Below are 24,543 nucleotides of genomic sequence, written 5' to 3' on the forward strand. Positions count from 1 at the left end.
GTTCTCAGCATTATTTGTTTTCCTTCCAACCTGCGGGCAACAAACGGACAATGTCGGTATCCCATCTTTCTTTGGCTTACGCCCTCAGCCATGTACAACTTTTCTGTCTACATATACATCTTTAACAATTTACAATGAAAAAGAAAGATACAAACAGTCTGTAAAATATTGAAATGTATATTCTAAGAGCCATTCCCTGGCAGAACAAAACATGCAGTATTTGCTATACTTAACACCTTAGAAAATAAAATAAAACCACAAACCTGCGGGCGACAATCAGACAACTTTACGCCTAAACACACAGAATAACACTCGTTACCTACGCACGTAAGCACACACGCACGTAAGCACGCATGCACGCACGCACAAACACACTGAACAAGTCCTATACAACAAAGAGCGGCCGGTTGGCGCCAATGTTAGCGATGTTGAATTTTACCTGGGATCTGAACATAAATCAAGAGGACAACACAGGTATACATATACACATTCTTGGTACAGACATTCATTAATTAAAGACCTCATTTCTACCGAAAAACAAATAAAATGTCGGTGTGATCGTCCGACCGAGACTCCCCCTCAGCCATGTAAAAGTTTTCTGTGAGGGGAAGAATGGAGGGGCTACACAACCCTGGAGGACTACAGGAGCTCAGGAGGGACACAAATATATCAAACGGCCCTCTCACAGGCTAGCAAAAAAGGGAACTATTTGACGATAAAATTCACAAACAAAATGTGATAAATTACAAAGGTGTATTTTAACTCCGTTACACAAGATCAGATGTTATGTGAGGATCTTAGGGGGTTCACTATGACATTTGCTGCGCCAACTAATGGCGGGGATGCTTGTACCTCTCATTTCGCTTACAACTTATAGCATAACAATTAGCCAGCTTTTATCTCAAAGCACTCTTATGAGGTACCACCTGGGCCGTCAAAGTGAAAGGGAAAGTGGTGACGTAGTAACGGGGCCCCAAATATAGGTAATGTTTGAATATTTGTTTTCTGTCACTTATTATGTAAGTTATAAAAACAACACCATAAATGTTCAAATAAAAATAAATATAGTCATGAAAGTTCACTGATAGGGTTGCTTTAATGAAATTAACAATGTCTACACACATTGCTCCGGCATTTTGGTGTAAAAGGATGAAGTGATAGAAGACAGGTAAAAATATAACAAATTTACCTGTGGCAGCATAGGAGGAAGTTATGTACATTTGCATCTCATTGCCCGTAACTGTGGTGCGTTCAAGGACCCTTGAAATGAGAAAGTGTTTTTAAAAGATGGGAGACTTAACCCCCGGGTGCTGCACTAATAATATTATAAGCATAAGAATAAGCATGTATTATTATGATTTATTATAATACCCACTGAATCAACTATGTGAATCAACTAATCTCTATTTTACACTATGACAGAAAAGAACATCTGAAATATTAAAAATCATATTTAGGTGAACAAGGACAGGTTGTATAATTATTTAAATTCATATTCTGGCTACTTTTTTATTGAGTACAAAAAAAATATATATATATTGACAAAAAACTCAAAACTAAATAATTTTGGGGGGTTATCTTGATCTTTATTTTAATCTTCTAGATAAATTAATCCCATATTTTAAAGTAAAAAACCTAATTAAGGTTTTGACAAAGCTGGTTTCCACCAAAACTATGCAATAGTTGTTTTAAGTGTATGTAAATACACCAAGTGTTTGTGTATGAGACAGTAACGTTGGGTTTACTTTAGAGGGTGGAATGGGGGGCTCATCCAGTAGTCTTGAATATAAAGGCTCAAAATGTGGTGTTATGTCTCTGGGTACCAACGCAATTAGTTTTAAATGTCACCATTTACTTAATAGGCAGGGAAAATATTGGACTGTGTAGCAATAGACAGTGTATGCAGTGATGAGAAGAAAAAAGTGTTAAAGAATGTGTACATAAATAAATTGAAAAAAATACAATCAAGTACATGAACAAATAAGAAAATACAGGAGTATTTTTTGTTATATATTTTTTTATAATGTTAATTTAACATAATATAATTGTTTGATAATTTAGTTTTGCATGTCTCATGACACATTATCTGTATGTAGTATTGGCTATATTTTAAATAGTTGTTTGTGTGCCATGTTGTTCCAGACCACAGCAAACGTTACATAGCTTGCCAAAGATTGTAATAAATCTATTAAAAGAAGACAGCCTGCCATTTCCTTTAACTTGGACGCACACATCTATACTTTTTGGCCATTGAAAGCCAGTAATTTCCTGGAGTTATCTCACCAAAGCTGCCACAAATGATTGGAGGATGCAGGAAGAACTGTGGACACTCTTGTGATTTGTATAACATCGGACCGTCTGCTCCACAGGATGAATTTTAAGGATCAGCCATAGACATTTTAGAGTGAAAAGCAAATTTTATTTTCGCTTGCATACAAAACATTCTAACTTGAATTGTTTCCCTGCCTTCGAGACTCTCCCAAAGGACAGTGTGATGAAGACACAACAAACTCCCTTCTTTCTTGTCTCTCATGGACACACACCTGTTGTTGTTGACTTTGGACTGACTAGCGGCAGCACGACACCAAGGCCACGGAACAGAGACAGGCGGCAGGCTTACAAACGCACATGCATCCACAAAAAATATACCCCACACACATACCCCATTTGCTATGGAGTCTTTTTCCCACTCCAGACTGGGCCCTCTTTGGAGCCTAGTCTAGATTGTATTTTTTACTCATCCTTCCCCAGCGTTTACCTTTTTTCCCATCTTTTATGGGGCGCCTTATGGCGACCCATCAGCTTTCCTGTTCTCTAACCCTGTACACTGTTTGTATAATCTTGAATGGGTTTGAGCTGAAAACAAACAACGTTTTGTTGTACTTGTGCAATGACAATAAAGACCTACCTACCTACCCACCTTTTGAGTAGCCTCTGATTTCTAATGTTGTAAAAATGTGTAGAATAAATATTAAATTTCAACATTTCTGTCAACAAAGATTTGCTTCAGACTGCTACACAGTCATTTTAGTAGAAGGCTATTCTAGTTAATATAGACACTTACGTCATGTGTTGCCTTTATTTTAAGACTTACTTTTTATACCGCTTTTCATTTTTTGCGGTTCCAGACAGATTTGTTTTTTGTACGGGGAGGCACATGGCTTATGACTATTAGTACGTAGTGATGAATGGTTGTTTAGTCTATAAAAAATGGCAGAATTAGAGAATAAGTTGAAAAAGTAATTATTTGTTGCATTGTGTGCAATGTTACACAGCATTAAATATAATTGACTGCATTAAATTTGAAGTTTGCAGTGGTTCACAACTATAAGATGCTAATTGGTTGGTGTCAGTTTATTTCGAACTAGCAATCAATTAGAGGCAATGCATCACATATTTCCAGTTGTTTCATTACAACACGTACACAATGGAATAGGAAGCAGTGGAGCTTATTCGATCCTAACCCCTTTTCGTATCATAGCCGTTTTTAACCCGTTTGTTTATTTTCTATTAGTTACAAAACAGTAAATAAATGAATAGATTAGTAATTAGATAAATGAATATACAATGAATAAGTAAATTATGAAATACATAAATAAATAATAATTAAATGTCCCATAAATAAATATAAAAATAATGTATTGTTGACCTATGAAATAAATACAAACATTTGTACAATTATCTAATGTATTTTAAATAAGGTTCAAGAAGTTTATAAAGATTCTTCTTCTTTGTATTTTGTGACCACTTTGTCTTTGAACAATTTCTTAAATTAGATTATATTAGAACATTACTTGATTTCCTTGCTTAATGCATTCCATAATTTAATTCCACATACAGATATGCTAAAGGTCTTAAATGTTGTACATGCATACAACACTTGTCTAAGGTTATATTTCTCCTCTATTGTTGCGAAGAATGTTTGTACATTCTTGGGTATCAGTTTATACTTTGCTTTGTACATCAAATGCACCAAGTCCTTAAATTTCCAGATGTTTGATTCTATAACTAAAGGGTTTAAGTGTTCTCTATATCCAACATTATGTATTATTCTGACTGACTTTTTTTGTAACACTGTTAGTCAATTTTTGTGAATTTTTCCCTATATTCCTGCACAATAACTCCAGATATGGTAACACTAGTGAATATGAAGTGATGTTTGGTCAACAACATATTTTTCTTTATTCAATATTGACGTGTTTCTTGCAACTTTATGTTCTATATATTTTATATGAGATTTCCAGTTAATTTTTTCATCTATTATTACACCTCACAATGTAATTGATTTTACCGTTTCAATATCTACTCCGTCTATTTGTATTTTAGTTTGACTTTGCCTTCTACTGTTCCCAAATAGCTTTATTTAGTTTTACTGAGATTCAATGATAGTCTGGTTTTGTCAAACCATCTTTTTAATGTGTTATTATTTATATTAGTTACTGTGTGTTCTCTCCTGAGCTTTAGGTTTGTTAACTTAACAAATGTTGTTCATATAGAAATCAAACAATTTTGGTCCCAGTATTGATCCCTGAGGTACGCCACATGATATATTTAGTGCTTTCGACATTTGTTCTCCTATCTTCACGTAACGCTTCCTCCTGGTTAAGTAGCTTCATACCCAATTCAAAACCTCTGATACCATACAGTTCTAATTTGTTTACTAAGATATGATTAACCCAAATGCTTTCACATGATCCATAAACACTGCTGCCGCACTCTTTTTACCATCAGTTGTTTTGGTAATCTTTTCCGTTATATCAAATAATGTCATTGACGTTGAGATGTTGACTCTGTATTGGTTGTCTGTGAGTGTTTCACTTTTATTCACAAATTTGTCAAGTCTGTTGCCAAAAATTTTTCAATAATTTTAGAAAATTGTGGAAAAAGAGAAACAGAACTGCAGTTTGTAAACTGGTGTTTGTCTCCAGTCTTACAAATCAATACAACGTTTGTTATTTTCATTTTGTTTAGGAATTTGCCTGTTTGAAATGATAGGTTACTGATATATAGAAACTACATATCAGCAACCTAGTATTTCAAACAGGCTTGTCAAAGTATAAGTATAAGTCTATATTATAGACCTAGACTTAGACAAACTTTTTTGATCCATAAGGGAAATTGTTCCACACAGTATCTCAATTACAAAGGATGGAAAGGATAATGTAGGTATTAAGTAGACAAAAATGTACCATAGTAGCAATCTAAAATATAACATATATGTAATATTAACATATTATATATACAGTATATAGTATACTGATATATTATTATATTATATGTTATATAATATATACAGGCCCCTTTGACATTTGAGTTGGGAAAATGTGTTAGATGTAAATATAAACGGAATACAATGATTTGCAAATCCTTTTCAACCCATATTCAGTTGAATGCACTACAAAGACAAGATATTTGATGTTCAAACTCATAAACTTTATTTTTTTTTTTGCAAACAATAATTAACTTAGAATTTCATGGCTGCAACATGTGCCAAAGTAGTTGGGAAAGGGCATGTTCACCACTGTGTTACATCTCCTTTTCGTTTAACAACACTCAATAAACGTTTGGGAACTGAGGAAACTAATTGTTGAAGCTTTGAAAGTGGAATTCTTTCCCATTCTTGTTTTATGTAGAGCTTCAGTCGTATTTTACCCTTCATAATGTGCCACACATTTTCGATGGGAGACAGGTCTGGACTGTAGGCGGGCCAGGAAAGTACCTGCACTCTTTTTTTATGAAGCCACGTTGTTGTAACACGTGCTGAATGTGGCTTGGCATTGTCTTGCTGAAATAAGCAGGGGTGTCCATGCAAAAGACGGCGCTTAGATGGCAGCATATGTTGTTCCAAAACCTGTATGTACCTTTCAGCATTAATGGTGCCTTCACAGATGTGTAAGTTACCCATGCCTTGGGCACTAATGCACCCCCATACCAACACAGATGTTGGCTTTTGAACTTTGTGTCGATAACAGTCTGGATGGTTCGCTTCCCCTTTGGTCCGGATGACACAATGTCGAGTATATCCAAAAATAATTTGAAATGTGGACTCGTCAGACCACAGAACACTTTTCCACTTTGCATCAGTCCATCTTAGATGATCTCGGGCCCAGAGAAGCCGGCGGCGTTTCTGGATGTTGTTGATAAATGGCTTTCGCTTTGCAGAGTAGAGCTTTAACTTGCACTTACAGTTGTAGCAACAAACCGTATTTAGTAACAGTGGTTTTCTGAAGTGTTCCTGAGCCCATGTGGTGATATCCTTCAGCGATTCATGTCTGTTTTTGATACAGAGCCGCCTGAGGGATCGAAGGTCACGATCATTCAATGTTGGTTTCCGGCCATGCCGCTTACGTGGAGTGATTTCTCCAGATTCACTGAACCTTTTGATGATATTATGGACCGTAGATGTTGAAATCCCTAAATTTCATGCAATTGCACTTCGAGAAACGTTGTTCTTAAACTATTTACTCATGCAGTTGTGGACAAAGAGGTGTACCTCGCCCCATCCTTTATTGTGAAAGACTGAGCATTTTTTGGGAAGCTGTTTTTATACCTAATCATGGCACCCACCTGTTCCCAATTAGCCTGCACACCTCTGGGATGTTCCAAATAAGTGTTTGATGAGCATTCCTCAACTTTATCAGTATTTATTGCCACCTTTCCCAACTTCTTTGTCACGTGTTGCTGGCATCAAATTCTAAAGTTAATGATTATTTAAAAAAAAAAACATGTTTATCAGTTTGAACATCAAATATCTTGTCTTTGTAGTGCATTCAATTGAATATGGGTTGAAAATGATTTGCAAATCATTGTATTCCGTTTATATTTATATCTAACACAATTTCCCAACTCATATGGAAACGGGGTTTGTACAATATATAACAAATTATACAATATATAACTAATTAAAAAATAAATAATGACCTGCAACCCCATTTGGGACAAGCAATAGAAAATGGATGGATGGATGTTAAAGGTTCTGAAATCTCTTCAACAACCTTTTTAATCGTTTCCATATCAATGTTGTTACAGTCAGTAGCCATCATAACAGTGCAAAATACAACCACGATAATCAAAGTATTGTTGAATCAATAACCAAAATTGAGGTTAATTATCGCTATGAAATATATAATTTTGGATACTTGAATCTATGAATATTATTCAAATGTACCAAATGAAACATCTAGTGTGTTGCATCATATTTTCTTGTTAAAAATACTGGTACCAAGAAAGACAAAAAAAAAAAGACAGCTTTTTCAAGAAACCTTCCTGAGGGCTGGATTTTACAAGAATGTCTTTTATAAGATTGAAACTGTGCCAGTTCAAGGATTATTTTCCATAATTTTATGTATTTACTAGCTGTGAGACATCATCTTGCCAAAATGTTCCACAGCAGATATTTATTCCAGTTTTAATGAAGAGTTTCTAGACAAATGGAATAATATTTTGTAGCCTGAGAGAAACAATCAGATGACCTGACTTGGGTTGAGGTGATGTTACACAAACATGCCCGCTGTACCCGTGCCAGCTAACAGAATTGGTTTCGTGCCGAAAAAGGATTCTTGTTTTATTCCCTCCTGCACCACAATGCTGTGGAAACAGTTCCCACGGTGTTGCCACGCCACCTGGGACACCCTTGTGTGACAGGAGCACTGTGTTTACCTGGACACGGTGTTCTCAAGGACAAGCTGCAGAAAAAAAGCCTGTTTGTCTTCGTCATGAACTCTTAATATGCTATTATTCCCACTCAATTTAGGCCTTGTTTGTCATTGCTTTTACACCTTCCAGGGTTCATATGACATTATGTAAATATAAATAATCTGTTACAGGGTCAAGTTGTCAACAATACAAAACCATATTTAACTGTACAGATATTTTTTGGGGAACATTTTTGCCATAAAAGTAATGAATGGGTAAAAAGAAGTTACCTTAAATAGAGTAATTGCTCTTATCTTTGTTGATGTAAGTGTAATAAGTTCATTGTCGTCAGGGATGGGCAACTTCCATATTTAAACCAATAAGGCACCAATTCCAGGTTCTTGGGAATGGATGCTAAGACACGTGGGTACCAATTTTCTGTACTTTTGTGTTTGTTAATGTGTTAAAAAATATTAATTGTTTAAAAATAACATCTTTTTTAAAAAAAGTAACATTTAACAGTGAGGTTATGATGACAACTGTGCTGTCCAGTGTTGCCTTAGCCAGGAAGTAATCTTTGCCATTAGGTTGAAGGTGGTGTCAGTCTTGTCTGTAGTTGAGCCCTACAAAGCAGTGTTAATTTTGACAGAAAAATTAGATTTAGTTTTAGTCATAGTCTTTTGATTAAAATGTAATTTAGTTTTAGTCATAATTTAGTTATTTAAATTGTTTTAGTTTTAGTCTAGTTTTAGTTGACGAAATATCATAAGATTATAGTGGACGAAAACTACAGTAGATTTAGTCGACTAAAGGGTAATATGTAAACTTTCCCTTCAATTTCTGAAAGTCAAAGCAAAATAGCGGAAAAATCACCAATACAAGTTATATTTTGATGAAAATCATGTCTCAAATTCAGTATTTCACGAGTAAGCCGTGTAATAAACGGGATAACGTCGAGTGAGTCTGGCAGACATTTTCGTCTCGTTTTTATTCGTTGACGAATATGTCAACACACCTCGTCATCGTCTTAGTCCACGTAAATTATTTTTTATTTAGTTATTGTCTCGTTTTAGTCAGAAAAAAAGGTCGTTGACGATAACTATGACGAAAATTTTTCGTCAACAAAATTAACACTGCTACAAAGTGCTTATATTGTAAATATATGAGCTAAAATTTTCATTATGTCCTCTCATTCATATACTTCTCAAATGTTGTTTTTGTCAGACAACATTTTCGGTATAAGGGATGGAATTTTTACCTGACATGTTTCTATTGTCATCTGCAGTCTTCTTCAAAAATTCCAGGTCTGCCTGGTTGGACACGCCGAAAAGAACAGCTGGTAGGCAACACATCACAGTGGTCAGTTGACCCTTTGGAAGAAGACTGGGCATGACAGTCGAAAAATGTCAGGTAAATAATCCATCTGGTTTACCGCAAATATTGTCTGACTAAAAGAAAATGTGAAAAGTGAAATCTAAGTACTGTACTTATTACACACCAGATGTGTACTAGACCTGTGCCTCAGAACTTATTGTTCTCCTTGATTTTGTGTTTAGTTCTGTTCCTAGCGCTCCTTGCTTCTCTTTGTTGTCATTTCTTGTTTATTGCTTAGTGTCCCCACCTGCTGCCGCCTTTATATACCCGTCCTACCCTACCAGCCTTTGCAGGATTCTTGTTTGCCTTATGCGATTGTTTGCGACTGGTTTTGTTCGACTACCTAAGTTGTTCATGGTATGCTAAGGGATTTATTTTTGCTACACTTTACATGTGCTTCTCTACAGCACAACTCCATCTATTTTTGCCAAGAAGGATTAAATCTGCATCTTACCCGCACGCTGCTTACAGCTTTCCCTTTCGCATCTTAGGAACACGAATTTCGCTCCAATGTGACCCGAGCGTGACAAGTTCCATTCATCCATCCATTTTCTACTGCTTATTCCCTTTTGTGGTCGCGGGGGTTGGGGGTTGTCTGGCGCCTATATTAGCTACAATCGAGCGGAAGGCAGTGTACACCCTGGACAAGTCGCCAGTTCATCGCAGGCCAAACAGATAGACAGACAACATTCACACTCACATTCACACACTAGGGCCAATTTAGTGTTGCCAATCAACCTATCCCCAGGTGCATGTCCTTGGAAATGGGAGGAAGCCGGAGTACCCGGAGGGAACCCAAGCATTCACGGGGAGAACATGCAAACTCCACACAGAAAGACCCCGAGCCTGGGATTGAACCCAGTACTGCAGGACCTTCGTATTGTGAGGCAGACGCACTAACCCCTCTTCCACTGTGACAAGTTGTTTGATAAAAAAATGCATCTTAGATATTGTTTTGATCAGCAAATTTGGAGGTGTTAAAATGGCCAGGTAAAATGGCTAATGCTAATTAGCATCATGTCTGTGTTATATTGATTGATTGATTGATTGATTGAGACTTTTATTAGTAGATTGCACAGTACAGTACATATTCCGTACAATTGACCACTAAATGGTAACAATGAATCATCCATCCATCCATCCATTTTCTACCGCTTATTCCCTTTTGGGGTAGCGGGGGACGCTGGCGCCTATCTCAGCTAGAATCGGGCGGAAGCAATCAATATTTATTTATATAGCCCCAAATCACAAGTGTCTCAAAGGGCTGCACAAACCACAACGACATCGTCGGTTCAGATCCCACATAAGGGCAAGAAAAAACTCACAACCAGGTGGGATGTCACTGTGAATGACTATGAGAAACCTTGGAGAGGGCCGCAGATGTGGTTGGAGTGTTTGTTCCTGCCTTGGAGGCGAGTATCTTCACACAGATCTGACGTTGCAGTCGTACATCCTAACTTTCTTCTTCTTCATTCTTTATGATGTTGACATATTGTACTGAGCAGCCAGAAGAATGTGTTGTGCTTCCACCACGTCGAACTACTGTATTTTCCGGACAAAGGGCGCACCAGTTTAAAAGGCACACTGCTGTTGAGCGGGTCTATTCAGGTCGATTTTGATTAAAAATGCACATTGGTTTAAAAGGCACAATAAAGGGGTCATATTATATATTTTTTCTAAATTCAAAACAATATCTTGTGGTCCACATAACATACAATCCTCTTTCAATAACAGAGCAGCATCTCCTCATCCGTGGCTCAACAATGCAACATCAACGCCGGAAATGTGTCCTGTGAAAAACCATCCGACCGGAACCCTCTTATAACTAAAGTTCTGTGGGTGAATAATGTAAACTCACTACAGTTTTTATTGCTTTGATAGCTAGTCTACTGAAAGATATCAGTAAGAACTTTACACTACTTTATATTAGAAATGGCAACAGCGGAAGATGAATGCCACATAAGAATGTATAAAAAAGAAGCTTATTACTACGGTGCCTGTAGGGCCTACAGTGGCGGACGGGCGCACATTTTCAGGACTTATGCAGATCTCAAATACACATCAGCAGGTACCAAAAGGTAAGAAAAGTTGCTTTTGCATAATATTGTGAAATAAACCGGCAGGTAATATGTCTGCCAATAGGTGCCATTTTGCGGACCTTATACATGCACAATAATAATAATTGTATGTTTAATGTGCCGACAATCCATCAAGCGGTGCGGGTTCATAGCTTACCAAAGTCGTACTAAAACTTGTTGACAGATTTTTGAGCGCCGTGTGTAATGTTCTATATTCTCAATGGAACATTTAAAATGTTGGTGTTTTTTACTGGCGTCATATTGCAGTCTCCACGTATCTCGTATGTATGATCTACTGGTCACACTTATCATTACACCATGTACCAAATAAAATTGCTTCGCGGTCAGGAAGCACAACCAGAATTATTCTGTACATTAGGGGCACCGGGTTATAAGGTGCACTTTCGATTTTTGAAAAAAATGAAAGGATTTTAGGTGCACCTTATAGTCCGAAAAATACGGTAAGCTCCGTTTTCAGCTCTGTGGATATCATAACACAAATTCCCTGTCAAAATGTTGATGTTATAAAGACATTTTTATCCGTCATGTCCTATTGCACAAACACAGTAAGAGCATGGCGAAGCACAGATCTGTGAGTCATTTATAAGACTTCTTATGAAATTCCTCATGAAATTGGCAAGGACATTTTGTTCCTCATTTGGAAGGGAGAATAAATAAAGCAGAAACTCACACCAGATGTGGAATAAAGAGCTTTGTCACTCCCGGTGTTCTTTAGACCCAAGCACAGAAGGCCCTTCATTATCTTTTGTTCCGCCCTGATGTATTTTCCCAGACAGTTTGGGACAAACTGCGGCTACGAAATTTACAATAATCTCGAGGTTCTAGTTTGGCAAAGTTCGCTCTCCTTCCGCCACTGGAGGGCAATACCTCGCTTCATAGTTGGGCTTTGGGGTTTTGGGTGCTGACACACACACACACACACACACACACACACACACACACACACACACACACACACACACACACACACACACACACACACACACACACACACACACACACACACACACACACACACACGCACACACGCACGCACGCATGCACACACACACTGGTCTCAAAGGACAGCAAACTAGTAATATCCGCAATTACAGTGACAAGCCTTTTCCACTGATTTAACACAATTAACCAACTTTACATTCCTCAATTGACTCCATTTGGTTTTCAGTTTGCCAAAACATGCCTCAATCCCAGCCTTGCTTCAACCCTTTATAGGCCTTTGTTGGCAGCTTTTAGGATTCTGTGGTTTTTTGCAAGTCAACACCCATTTTTTTCCTCCACCATGAAGGATTGTTGTTGAAACTCTTTGAGTAAAAAAAGAAGGACAAGGAAAATTATAAAATGCAGACTAATTGAGTACAAATGGTACAATCTGCACCCAAGAAACAGGATACAGATTGTAAGAATGTGCATGCCGTTACATAAAACTATGTATTAATATTTCCTTTTTATTGAACATTGAAGTTTTAACACTGAGTTGATAAAGATTACTGTGCTTTCCAGGTGTTGTTTCTCAGAGGTCTCAAACTTGCGGCCCACGGGCCAATTGGAGCCCACAAGACAATATTTTACGGCCCCCACCTTAATATAAAAGTTTAATGTAAGTGTGGCCCGCAGGTTTTATATGAATGGCAATGTACAGTGTAGGGTTGTGCGGTATTAGTATAGTACCACGATACTAATGAATCATATTCGATCCTAAACCGCCTCTAAAAAGTACCCAATACTCAAATTTTTGGTATCATCCAAAACTAATGTAAAGCATTCAAACAGAAGAATAAGTGATTATTACATTTTAACAGAAGTATAGGTAGCACATGTTAAAAGAGAAAGTAAGCAGATATTAACAGTACATGAACAAGTAGATTAATAATTATTTTTTTACCACTAGTGCCTCATAATTTTGACAAAATAATAGAATGGAAAACAACACAATATGTTACTGCATATGTCAGCAGCTAAATTAGGAGCATTTGTTTGTTTACTTACTATTGATTGATTGATTGATTCATTAAAAGACAAGTTGTCTCGTATGTTCACTATTTCATTTAAGGACAAACTTGCAATAAGAAACATACATTATATTGCCAAAAGTATTTGGCCACCTGCTTGACTCAACATATGAACTTGAAGTGCCATCCCATTCCTAACCCATAGGGTTCAATATGATGTCGGTCCACCTTTTGCAGCTATTACAGCTTCAACTCTTCAGGGAAGGCTGTCCACAAGGTTGCGGAGTGTGCAGATAGGAATTTTCGACCATTATTCCAAAAGCACATTGGTGAAGTCACACACTGATGTTGGTCGAGAAGGCCTGGCTCTCAGTCTCCATTCTAATTCATCCAAGGGTGTCTTGTCGGGTCCAGGTCAGGACTCTGTGCAGGCCAATCAAGTTCATCCACACCAGACTCTGTCATCCACATCTTTATGGACTTTGCTTTGTGCACTGGTGCACAGTCATGTGGGAAGAGGAAGGGGCCCGCTCAAAACTGTTACCACATGATTGGGAGCATGGAATTGTACAAAAATGTTTTGGTATCCCTGAGCATTCAAAGTTCCTTTCACTGGAACTAAGGGGCCAAGCCCAACTTCTGAAAAACAACTTCACACCATAATTCCTCCTCCACCAAATGTCACACTCTGCACAATCCAGTCCGAAATGTAGCATTCTCCTGGCAACCTCCAAACCCAGACTCGTCCATTGGATTGCCAGATGGAAAAGTGTGATTCATCGCTCCAGAGAAGGCGTCTCCACTGCTCCAGTCCCAGTCCACTGGTGAAGTGCTTTACACCACTGCATCCGACGCTTTGCATTGGACTTGGTGATGTGTGACTTAGATGCAGCTGCTCGGTCATGAAAACCCATTCCATTAAGCTCTCTGCGTAATGTACGTGGGCTAATTGGAATGTCACATGAAGTTTGGAGTGCTGTAGCAACTGACTGTGCAGAAAGTCTGCGACCTCTTCAGCATCTGCTGACACCTCTCTGTCAGTTTACTTGCCCTACCACTTGGTGGCTGAGTTGCTGTTGTTCACAAACTCTTCCATTTTCTTAAAACAAAGCCGACAGTTGACTTTTGAATGTTGAGAAGCGAGGAAACTTCACGACTGGATTTTTTGCACAGGTGGCAGGCATCCTATCACAGTTCCACGCTGAAAATCACTGAGCTCCTGAGAGCGGCCCATTCTTTTACAAATGTTTGTAGAAACAGTCTCCATGTCGAAGTGCTTGATTTTATACACCTGTGGAGGGGCCAAGTGATTAGGACACCTGATTCTGATCATTTGGATGGGTGGCCAAATACTTTTGGCAATATAGTGTATGTTTAATGTACCGTAAGATTTTTTGTTAAAATAAAGCCTATAATGCAATTTTTTGTGGTCCCCTTTATTTAAAAAAGTACCAAAAAGTACTAAAATAATGGTATCTGGACAACACCAGCATAGTGTTGTGTGTGGAGCTGAATGAACCTACCAATCACGGTGGGGTATATGGACCAAGGAGGCGGGTCATTAACGAAGCTTGATGCACCCAGAGAAACATGTCTCAATGAGTGAAAGTGACAGCAGCGTTGCCATAGATAGTTTTTCTCCTTCCCTGACTGGCTGCCTCGTTTCTATTGGACACACGAAGACATTCGTCACAGTTCGTCACACTTTAAAAAAAAACTTCTCCAGGTTACTGCCCAGCCGGGTGATATATGTACATGTGTATATACAGTACAGGCCAAAAGTTTTGACACATCTTCTTATTCAATGTGTTTTCTTTATTTTCGTGACTATTTACATTGTAGATTGTCACTGAAGGCATCAAAACTATGAATGAAAACGTGGAGTTATGTACTTAACAGAAAATAACTGAAAACATGTTTTATTTTCTAGTTTCTTCAAAATAGCCACCTTTTGCTCTGATTACTGCTTTGCAAACACTTGGCATTCCCTCAATGAGCTTCAAGCACACATTTGAGGTGAAAACCATGTCCTCTTGGAGCTCATCGAGAGAATACCAAGAGTGTGCGAAAAAGTTATCAGAGTAAAGGGTGGCTATTTTGAAGAAACAACAATATAAAACCTGTTTTCAGTTTGCATTCACTCACAATATCCACAGAAACTGCATCGTCTATTTAGTATGGTGTTTTTTTTACACACCGGCTGTTTGATTTTAACTTATCAACAGCCCTTCTCAAAGCCACCAATGACCTCTCCTCAATCTCCGACCACCTCAGTATTCTCCTTCTCCTTGACCTCAAAGCAGCTTTTAAAACCATCAACCACACCATCCTCCTTTCCCGCCTGGAATCATCCCTCAACATCACCGGTCCTCCCTCTCCTGGTTGAGGTCATATCTCACTAACAGACAACAATACATATGTATAAACAACTGCACCTCCTCCACTGCCCCTCTGTCCCAAGGTGTCCCAAGGTGTCCCCCAGGGTTAGGTGCTTGGTCCACTTCTCTTCATCTTGTACATGTTCGGTAACATCATCCGCCGCCATCACCTCCAATTCCACTGCTACGCATATGATGTCCAACTATACATCTCCACAAAATCCATCTCCTCAATAACTCTCTCCACCCTGACCGACTGCCTCACTGAAATCAAATCATGGATGCACTCCTACTTCCACAAACTCAACTGTGACAAATCTGACATGCTCATCATCGGCCCCAAATTCTTAACCAAAACTGCTCACAACTTCCACCTCTCTGTCGACAACTCCACTTTGTCCCCATTCTGGACAATAACTTCCCTTTTCGAACACCATGTGAACCATATCACAAGAACTGCTTTCTTCCACCTTAAAAATGTTGCCCGTCTTCGTCCATCCCTCTTCTTCTCTGCCGCTGAAACCCTGATCCATGCCTTCATCATCTCCAGACTTGACTACTGTAACAGCATCTTTTTGAATTAGTTTGCTCGTTGATGATTTTTTATGTTTGGTTTTGTATTGTGTTGTTATATTTATATGGTGATTATTATTCCGTGACTGTAAATTGTTTGCCTGTTTTTTTTATCGATGCTTTTATTTATTTTATTTTTGTCTGTATTGTGTAGTTATAATTATATGCTTTTACTTGTGATTATATTGAGTTGTGGACCCTAGGAAGACTAGTGGGTTGTTGCGGCAACCAGCTAAAGGGGATCCTTAATAAAAATCAAATCAAATCACTACGGCTCATCTTGCAAAATTCTCAAAAAAACTCCAATACATTCAAAACTTTGCCACCCACCTGCTCATCCACACCCGCTCCCGTGAGCACATTACCCTAGTCCTTCAGAAACTACACTGGCTCCCCGTTCCTCACCGGATCCACTTTAAAATCTTCATCCTCACCCACAAAGCCCTCCACAACCAGGCCCCCTGCAACTTCACCAACCTGCTTCACCGCCATACCCCTTCGAAAAGCCTCCGCTCCCCACCACTCAGGACCAAGCTCAAGACCTGGGATAATCTTGAACTCTCATCCCAAACTCATCCGTGACTGCTCAGACCTTCCCACCTTCAAAAGCCTTCTCAAAACACACCTATTCAGATCTGCTTTTAACCAGTGATTAGTGTTCTGTGTCCTGTAATGTCCCGCCTTGTGATTGTCCTGCGTTATTATGTATTTTACAATGTACTGCTTTTATATTTCCTGTATTTTATATTATTACTTTGAACTGTTGCAAATTTTATTTTTTTATCCTGCAAAGTGTCTTTGAGTACTCTGAAAAGTGCTATACCAAATGAAATGTATTATTATTATTATTATTATGTATTAGGCATGTAATTTAGCATCAATCTAGCGCATTTTGAAAAGAAAAGCCTTAATGTACTTTCAAGCGACTCGTTCTTGCTTTGTTGGCATGGAACATTGTAACATTACCTAGAGCAGGGGTAGGGAACCTATGGCTCTAGAGCCATATGCGGCTCTTTTGATGACTGCATCGGGCTCTCAGATAAATCTTAGCTGACATTGCTTAACACGATAAGTATTTAATAATTCCGCTGGTAATCACAGTGTTAAAAATAACCTTCAAATTATAAAACATTCTCATGCATTTTAATCCAACCATCCGTTTTCTATCGCACCTTTTCAAGATGTCGCATTAATGGTAAAAAGTATTATATTTATTATCGGTTAACTTTTAGAATAACAATTTTATTAAAAAGATTAAGAAAACTTACTATACTCTAAAAATGTTGGCCTTACTTAAAAATGCATGCATTTAGTTGTATTCAGTGTTAAAAAATATTATATGGCTCTCACGGAAATACATTTTGAAATATTTGGCTTTCATGGCTCTCTCAGCCAAAAAGGTTCCCGGCCCCTGACCTAGAGGCAATACTTTTGAGTCCTTGTCTCCCTGCCAAGTGCTTGGCAACCAGACATGATGGCACATGCAACAAAAGTATCGAAATATGGGGCGGTTACTTGATAGTACTAATGTAATTTGATTGGTCCCCTCAAAAGCACTGAATTCTGTATCTATCCCTACCCATTATTTATTAAACCCTTAAAGGCCTACTGAAATGAGATTTTCTTATTCAAACGGGGATAGCAGGTCCATTCTATGTGTCATACTTGATCATTTCGCGATATTGCCACATTTTTGCTGAAAGGATATAGTAGAGAACATCCACGATAAAGTTCGCAACTTTCGGTGTTAAGAGAAAAGCCCTGCCTCTACCGGAAGTCGCAGACGATGACGTCACAAGTGTGGGGGCTCCTTACATATTCACATTGATTTTAATGGGAGCCTCCAACAATAAATGATATTCGGACCGAGAAAACGACAATTTCCCCAATAATTTGAGCGAGGATGAAAGATTTGTGTTTGAGGATATTGATAATGACGGACTAGAAAAATAAATAAATAAATAAACGCGATTGCATTGGGACGGATTCTGATGTTTTTAAACACATTTACTAGGATAATTCTGGGAAATATCTTATTTTTCTGTTGTGTTGCTAGTGTTTTAGTGAGTTTAATATTACCTGATAGTCAGAGATGTGTCTCCACGGGTGTCTTGACGCCACTGCCTTAGGGGAGTCGACGGCAGCTATGGACGGCACAAGCTCAGCTTTTCTCTGGTAAGAAGCAGCTTTTTAACCACAATTTTCTCACCGAAACCTGCTGGTGATTCATGTTCGCTTGACCGCGCTCTGATCCATAGTAAAGTTTCACCCCCAGGAATTTTAAACAAGGAATCACCGTGTGTTTGTGTGGCTAAAGGCTAAAGCTTCTCAACTCCATCTTTCTACTTTGACTTCTCCAATATTAATTGAACAAATTGCAAAAGATTCAGCGACACAGATCTTCAAAAGACTGTGTAATTATGCCGTTAAAGCAGACGACATTTAGCTGTGTGTGTGTGCAGCGCTCATACTTCTTAAAAACCTGTGACGTCTTGCTTACACGTCATCATTACACCACGTTTTCAAGACAAAACTCCAGAGAAATTTAAAATTGCAATTAAGTAAACAAAAAAGGCCGTATTGGCATGTGTTGCTATGTTAATATTTCATCATTGATGTATAAACTATCAGACTGCGTGGTGGGTAGTAGTGGGTTTCAGTAGCCCTTTAACACTGAATGTCATGTGACGATGGTTAACCACTGATTTGTTTTTATTGCAAAATAGATAGATACTATATGTAAATAGAAATAGTCTGTTTCAGGGACAAGCTGTCCCCATCATTGAGTCTTTATTAACTGTGCAAGCAACGCTACTGTAGTGGGTGTCCCTTATGGGCATCCGTAGTTGTTTGTGTATGTTCGGAGCATGCATGCTGAAGTAGACAGCCGTGTGTGTGTCTCTGATTTATACATGGTGTCAGAAACGTCAAAAAAATGCGCCAAGTTATTTAATGTGTCACAGAGGACACATGAAGACATATACCGACGGCGAAAGGTAGTGTTTTTTGTTTTATTAGTACGAGTGAAGTTAGTTCCTAAGTTAGCTGTCACAATGAGTGAAGGCAATGCACCGGCGCTTCCCCACCATGGAGACAACTTTCAAGTTAGCCCGCCAGAAAAGTTCGACTGTGGAGACGGGTAGAAATGGCTGAGATGGAACAAAGAAAGCTATCAAGTGGCGTCAGGACTATTGCAGGTCAACACGCTGATGAGTACTTCATGTGAGAGGATGCGGAGGACATTTTAGATGCTTCGCAATTGACATCATGTCAGAAACAGAACTATGCTGTGGTGATGAAAAGTTTTGGTGATTATTTTTTGGGAGACAAAATGTCATATTCGAGTGCGCGCAGTTTAATGTACGGAAACAGGAGCCTGGTGAGTCGGCAGATAGCTTTAAAACAGCAATACACTGTACATACACTGTCTGAACACTGTAACTTTGGAGTGCTTCGGGAGGAGTTAATAAGTGACCGCATAGTAGTAGGGATAAGGAATATCGTTCTGTCAGAAAAATTACAAATTGATGCTGATTTAACCTTATAAAAAGCCATAAGACAGGTTAAACAGTCAGAGGTGGTTAAACAGCAACAGGCTGTGATGTGGGGTGGGTCTCCACAGGCAGAGGAGAGGATAGAGGTTGACACAAACAGGGACACAAACAACACGGCTAGGCGAGATCAAGACAAACGGGGACTCTAAGTAGTTCAGAGACATGTCAGAAATGTGGAAGGAGCCCCCATAACTGGAAGGACTGCCCAGCTAACAATGCGGAATGCAGAAAGTGTCCCAAATGAGGACATTTTGCCGCTGTGTGTCGATCCATGCAGCCTGTGCATGAAGTACAGGACAAACTACAACAGGATACCCTCTTTCTGGGGGAGGTATGAGGGCAAAACTCAGGGTGGCACACAGACATTGGACTTAATGGAGAGTTAATCTCCTTCAAAATTGACACAGGTGCAGCGGTCACCACGATCCCCACCAATCTGTATAAATACAGCAAATATGCCCCCTTGAAGAAAACAACCAAGAGACTAAATGGTCCCAATAACATTGTTCTACAAGTCGCTGGGCAGCTGAAATGTCAGCTTAAGAGTAAAAATGGAACAGTTACCGTTACCCAGCCCGTGTTTGTGGTGGACTCATTGGTCAGACCCCTACTGGGCCTGCCAGCCGTAGAGGCCCTACAGCTGGTGAAGCGAGTAGATGTAGTAGAGGATCCGGGGGAAACATTTAAAAACAGGTTTCCCATGGTGTTTGCTGGTCAAGGTAGGCTCGACAGGGACTATAGCATTCGACTGAAGGAGTATGCGAGGCCCTATGCACTCTCAACACCACGCAGGGTGCCGATTCCTCTGACAGAGAAAGTAAAGGAAGAGTTAGAAAGGATGGAAAAGATGGGGGTAATTTCGAAGGTGGACAGGCCAACAGCATGGTATGGTGCCCGTAGTTAATCTTAATGGGAAAATCAGAATCTGCGTGGATCTGACCAGACTTGATGAGGCAGTATGTAGGGAAAGGCACATATTGCCATCAGTAGAGGAGTCACTGGCACAGTTAGACGGAGCAAAGGTATTCACCAAGCTGGATGCCTGGTCTGTTTTTTGGCAGATTCCCTTGGTAGAAAAAAGCAGAGAACTTAAAACATTTGTAACCCTTTGTGGCCGCTTTTTGTTTCAATGTCCTACCATTTGGAATCAGCTCAGGGCCAGAACACTTTCAACGCCGCATGTCGCAGCTCTTAGAAGGACTGACAGGGGTTGTTTGTCATGCTGACGACATATTGGTGTGTGGGGTGGACCGGGAACAGCATGATGAGAGGCTGACAGCGGTGCTCTCCAGACTTCAGGATGCTGGGCTCACCTTCAGGCTCTCCCTGAGCCACACCTCCAGCCACAGTCGGCTCCACAAGAGCCACCAACCCCACAAAAGGAGTACAGAACAGAGAGAGAAGCAACACCAGGTACACCAATCAGAGAGCAGGTAACCCAGACACCGAAAGCAAGAGATGCTATGAGACGGCAGGTAAAGCCACCAGGGTGGCTTAAAGACTATATCTCGTGAAAGGACAGGACATAACAAAACACATCTTGTGTAATGTAAAAGCCAAAAAAGGCAATTACTGTTTGATTGTAAGTTGGCAACTATGTTGTTTTGTTTTGTTGTCGTTTTTTTTCTCAGGGAGAAAAGAGGATGGTAAGGAATTTGTTATGCAATTCTCATACATAATGCCTTTATAGGGTGTTCGGTTGATTCGTTATAAATGGTGATGCTTATTTATAAATACATTGCAATTATTGTTCATTCCTTGTTGTACATTGGAGAAGGGGAGATGTAGTGGATGTCCCTTATGGGCATCCGTAGTTGTTTATGTATGTTAGGGCCATGCGCAGTTGGTTCAGTAAAGTCTACACCACTGAAGTAGACAGCCGTGTGTGTGTCTCTGAATTCTACAGCTATGAAGGAAGATATCTATATTGTATAGTTCTTTTCTGCCGACAATGATTTTACATAAGGGTTTTCCAGGATTTAGCCCAAACGAATGGAAAATCCTCAGTATGAGTGGTCATGAGACCTTTACGAGTGGCAATCTCATGGAACGCTGTGCTACACAGAGCCAGCTCTGTATGTCCAGTGACTGGAGTTTTGTCCAGTTTACACTCATTATGTAAATATCGGTATTGGAAATGAAGTGCTGGACAATATCGACATATGGTTATCCGTAACCAAAGCCAATTTCTCGCATCTCTAGTTGCATTGCTTCTCAGTTGTACGTGTTTTCAGCACAGGAAGGTGTCCGAAGTAAAGCTCGTCATGACAGCACAAACAGCCATTTGGTTGCAAAGGAAGCTGTGCTGTCAAGGGGCCAAATGACGCGGAACTGCCCATCATCGCTTTGAGAGGCTATTATCTTTGTTATTTGCTAAATTTGTACACTCGTTTCTGAATCTTACATTTTATATTTTAATTAGGTGAGATATGTAAAGGTAAAAACGCTAATACTCCTAAGATTCCAAAATGTTGATGACAAAGACGTACTGTAATGCAGCTCTGACCTCAGTGACCTCAATTCCTCACTCAAGTGTAAAAGTACCGTATTTTTCAGACTATAATGCGCACTTAAAATCCTTTCATTTTCTCAAAAATCGACAGAGTGCTTTATAATCCGGTGCGCCTATTGTATGGCATAATCCTGGTTTTGTTTACCGACCTCGAAGCAAATTTATTTGGCACATGGTGTAATGATAAGTGTGACCAGTGGATGGCAGTCACACATAAGAGAAAGGGTTCCGGTCGCACGTTTTTTCACAAGACACATTTCCTGCGTTGATGTTGCATTAGTGAGCCACGGATTAGAAGATGCTCTGATTTAAATAAAGTCTAAATGTCATTTAAACAGTTAGCTCCATCTTTTGACACTTCTTCCACTTCCGTCCTTGCACGCTACACCGCTACAACAAAGATGACGTGGAGAAGACGTTGTCGAAGGTGCGCCACGTAAATAAGACCGCCCACAAAAAGGGAGATCCTGAAGCGACTGTCAGAAAGCTATTTGAAGATATGTAAAAAAAAATATATGCAACATTTTGACCAAAGAACCGCCTTACATGCTATGTGGACCACAAGATAGTGTTTTACATTCATTAAAAAAATAATAATACAAATATGACCCTTTTAATGCGCCTTATAATCCGGTGCGCCTTTTGTATGAAAATAGACCTGAATAGACCCGCTCATTGGCAGTGCGTCTTTTAATTCAGTGCGCCCTATTGTCCAGAAAATACGGTACTTTACTGTGCAGCACTTTATGAGACTTATTGTTTTAAATTGTTGTAAATTGTGCTAGATAAATTAAGTAGATGGTGTTAGGTTGGATTGTGTTTTGCAGAGGTGGGTAGAGTAGCTAGAACTTGTACTCAAGTAAGAGTACTGTTACTTTAGAGATTTATTACTCAAGTAAAAGTAAGGAGTAGTCACCCAAATATTTACTTGAGTAAAAGTAAAAAGTATGTTGTGAAAAAACTACTCAAGTACTGAGTAACTGATGAGTAACCTGTTCGTTTAATGATTACGGCAACAAATAATGCACAAAAACATAAAAATAGCAATGAGCAAATTCAGAGCCAGGAATATTTATTAAGCAACTAAAACAATATTATATATTAAATAATGATACATTAAAATAAAATAAAAATTTAGGCAAATTGGATCTTTCTGTGTGGAGTTTGCATGTCCTCCCCGTGAATGCGTGGGTTCCCTCCGGGTACTCCGGCTTCCTCCCACTTCCAAAGACATGCACCTGGGGATAGGTTGATTGACAACACTAAATTGGCCCTAGTGTGTGAATGTGAGTGTGAATGTTGTCTGTCTATCTGTGTTGGCCCTGCGATGAGCTGGCGACTTGTCCAGGGTGTACCCCGCCTTCCGCCCGATTGTAGCTGAGATAGGTGCCAGCGCCCCCCGCGACCCCGAAAGGGAATAAGCGGTAGGAAATGGATGGATGGATGGATGGGCCACAATAACTTAACAGCACAGTAGGCATTGATTGATTGATTGATTGATTGAAACTTGTATTAGTAGATTGCACAGTACAGTACATATTCCGTACAATTGACCACTAAATGGTAACACCCCAATAAGTTTTTCAACGTTAATCAATTACTTAATAAATGACCAAGTCGAGGTAATCTACCTCATATATACATACACACACATTTCATATATATATATATATATATATATACATATATATATATATATATATATATATATATATATATATATATACATATATATATATATATATATATGTATATATATGTATATATATATACATACACACATATCATATATATATATATTTACATTTATATATACAGTATATAATTTATATTTATTTATTTTGCCGTTTTTGTTCACATGTTAAAGGTGTTTTAATGAATGTACATGCATGTTTAACATATAGATTCCTATCTTTAATGAAGACAAGAATATAAGTTGGTGTATTACCTGATTCTGATGACTTGCTTTGATTGGAAACAGACAGTATAGTGCTGGTAAGTCCCGGTTTTCAAATGGAGGAGAAAACCAGTTCCTCCTTCCTGTCTAATACATCATGAAAGTCGTTGGTTTTTGGCATCTTATTTGTCCAGCTTCCATATTCGTTTTTATACACTTTACAAGAAATACATTGGCGGCAAACTCCGTAGCTTGCTAGTTTGTTTGCGCTGGCTTTCGGAGACTCTTATTTTGTTAGCGCAGGCGCGATGGAGTGGCACTTTTATTGTGAAAACAGGAACTGTGCGATCAGTCTTTAGGCTTGTGACGGGAAGTACGGTTGAAATAAAAAGTGTATTTTTTCCTTTACACTTTTGATTGATTGGTTGATTGATTGAAACTTTTATTCGTATATTGAACAGTACAGTACATATTCCGTACAGTTGACCACTAAATGGTAACACCCGCATAATTTTTTCAACATGTCGGGTTCCACGTGGACGGTCACGTGACCACCTGGCTCTGTTTGA

At 38.9% G+C, this 24,543-nt stretch overlaps 1 long non-coding RNA gene across 2 annotated transcripts in view; it reads right to left on the minus strand.

Annotated features, from left to right (window-relative positions):
* Positions 1 to 24,262, minus strand: part of LOC133568948 (uncharacterized) — a 38,190-nt gene extending 13,928 nt beyond the window's left edge. Inside the window, exons 1-3 of one of the 2 annotated variants that reach the window (XR_009809709.1) lie at positions 24,026 to 24,262; positions 14,584 to 14,725; positions 1,194 to 1,260 (exon numbers count right to left, since the gene is read on the minus strand). This is a non-coding gene — a long non-coding RNA (uncharacterized LOC133568948). Of the gene's footprint in view, positions 1 to 1,193; positions 1,261 to 14,583; positions 14,726 to 24,025 lie in introns of those variants that run through there. The other variant, XR_009809708.1, reaches the window with a different exon arrangement.
* Positions 24,263 to 24,543: the final 281 nt, after the last annotated feature.

The sequence above is a fragment of the Nerophis ophidion genome, linkage group LG14, assembly GCF_033978795.1.
Source record: "Nerophis ophidion isolate RoL-2023_Sa linkage group LG14, RoL_Noph_v1.0, whole genome shotgun sequence".
In the NCBI taxonomy this organism is placed as follows: domain Eukaryota; kingdom Metazoa; phylum Chordata; class Actinopteri; order Syngnathiformes; family Syngnathidae; genus Nerophis; species Nerophis ophidion.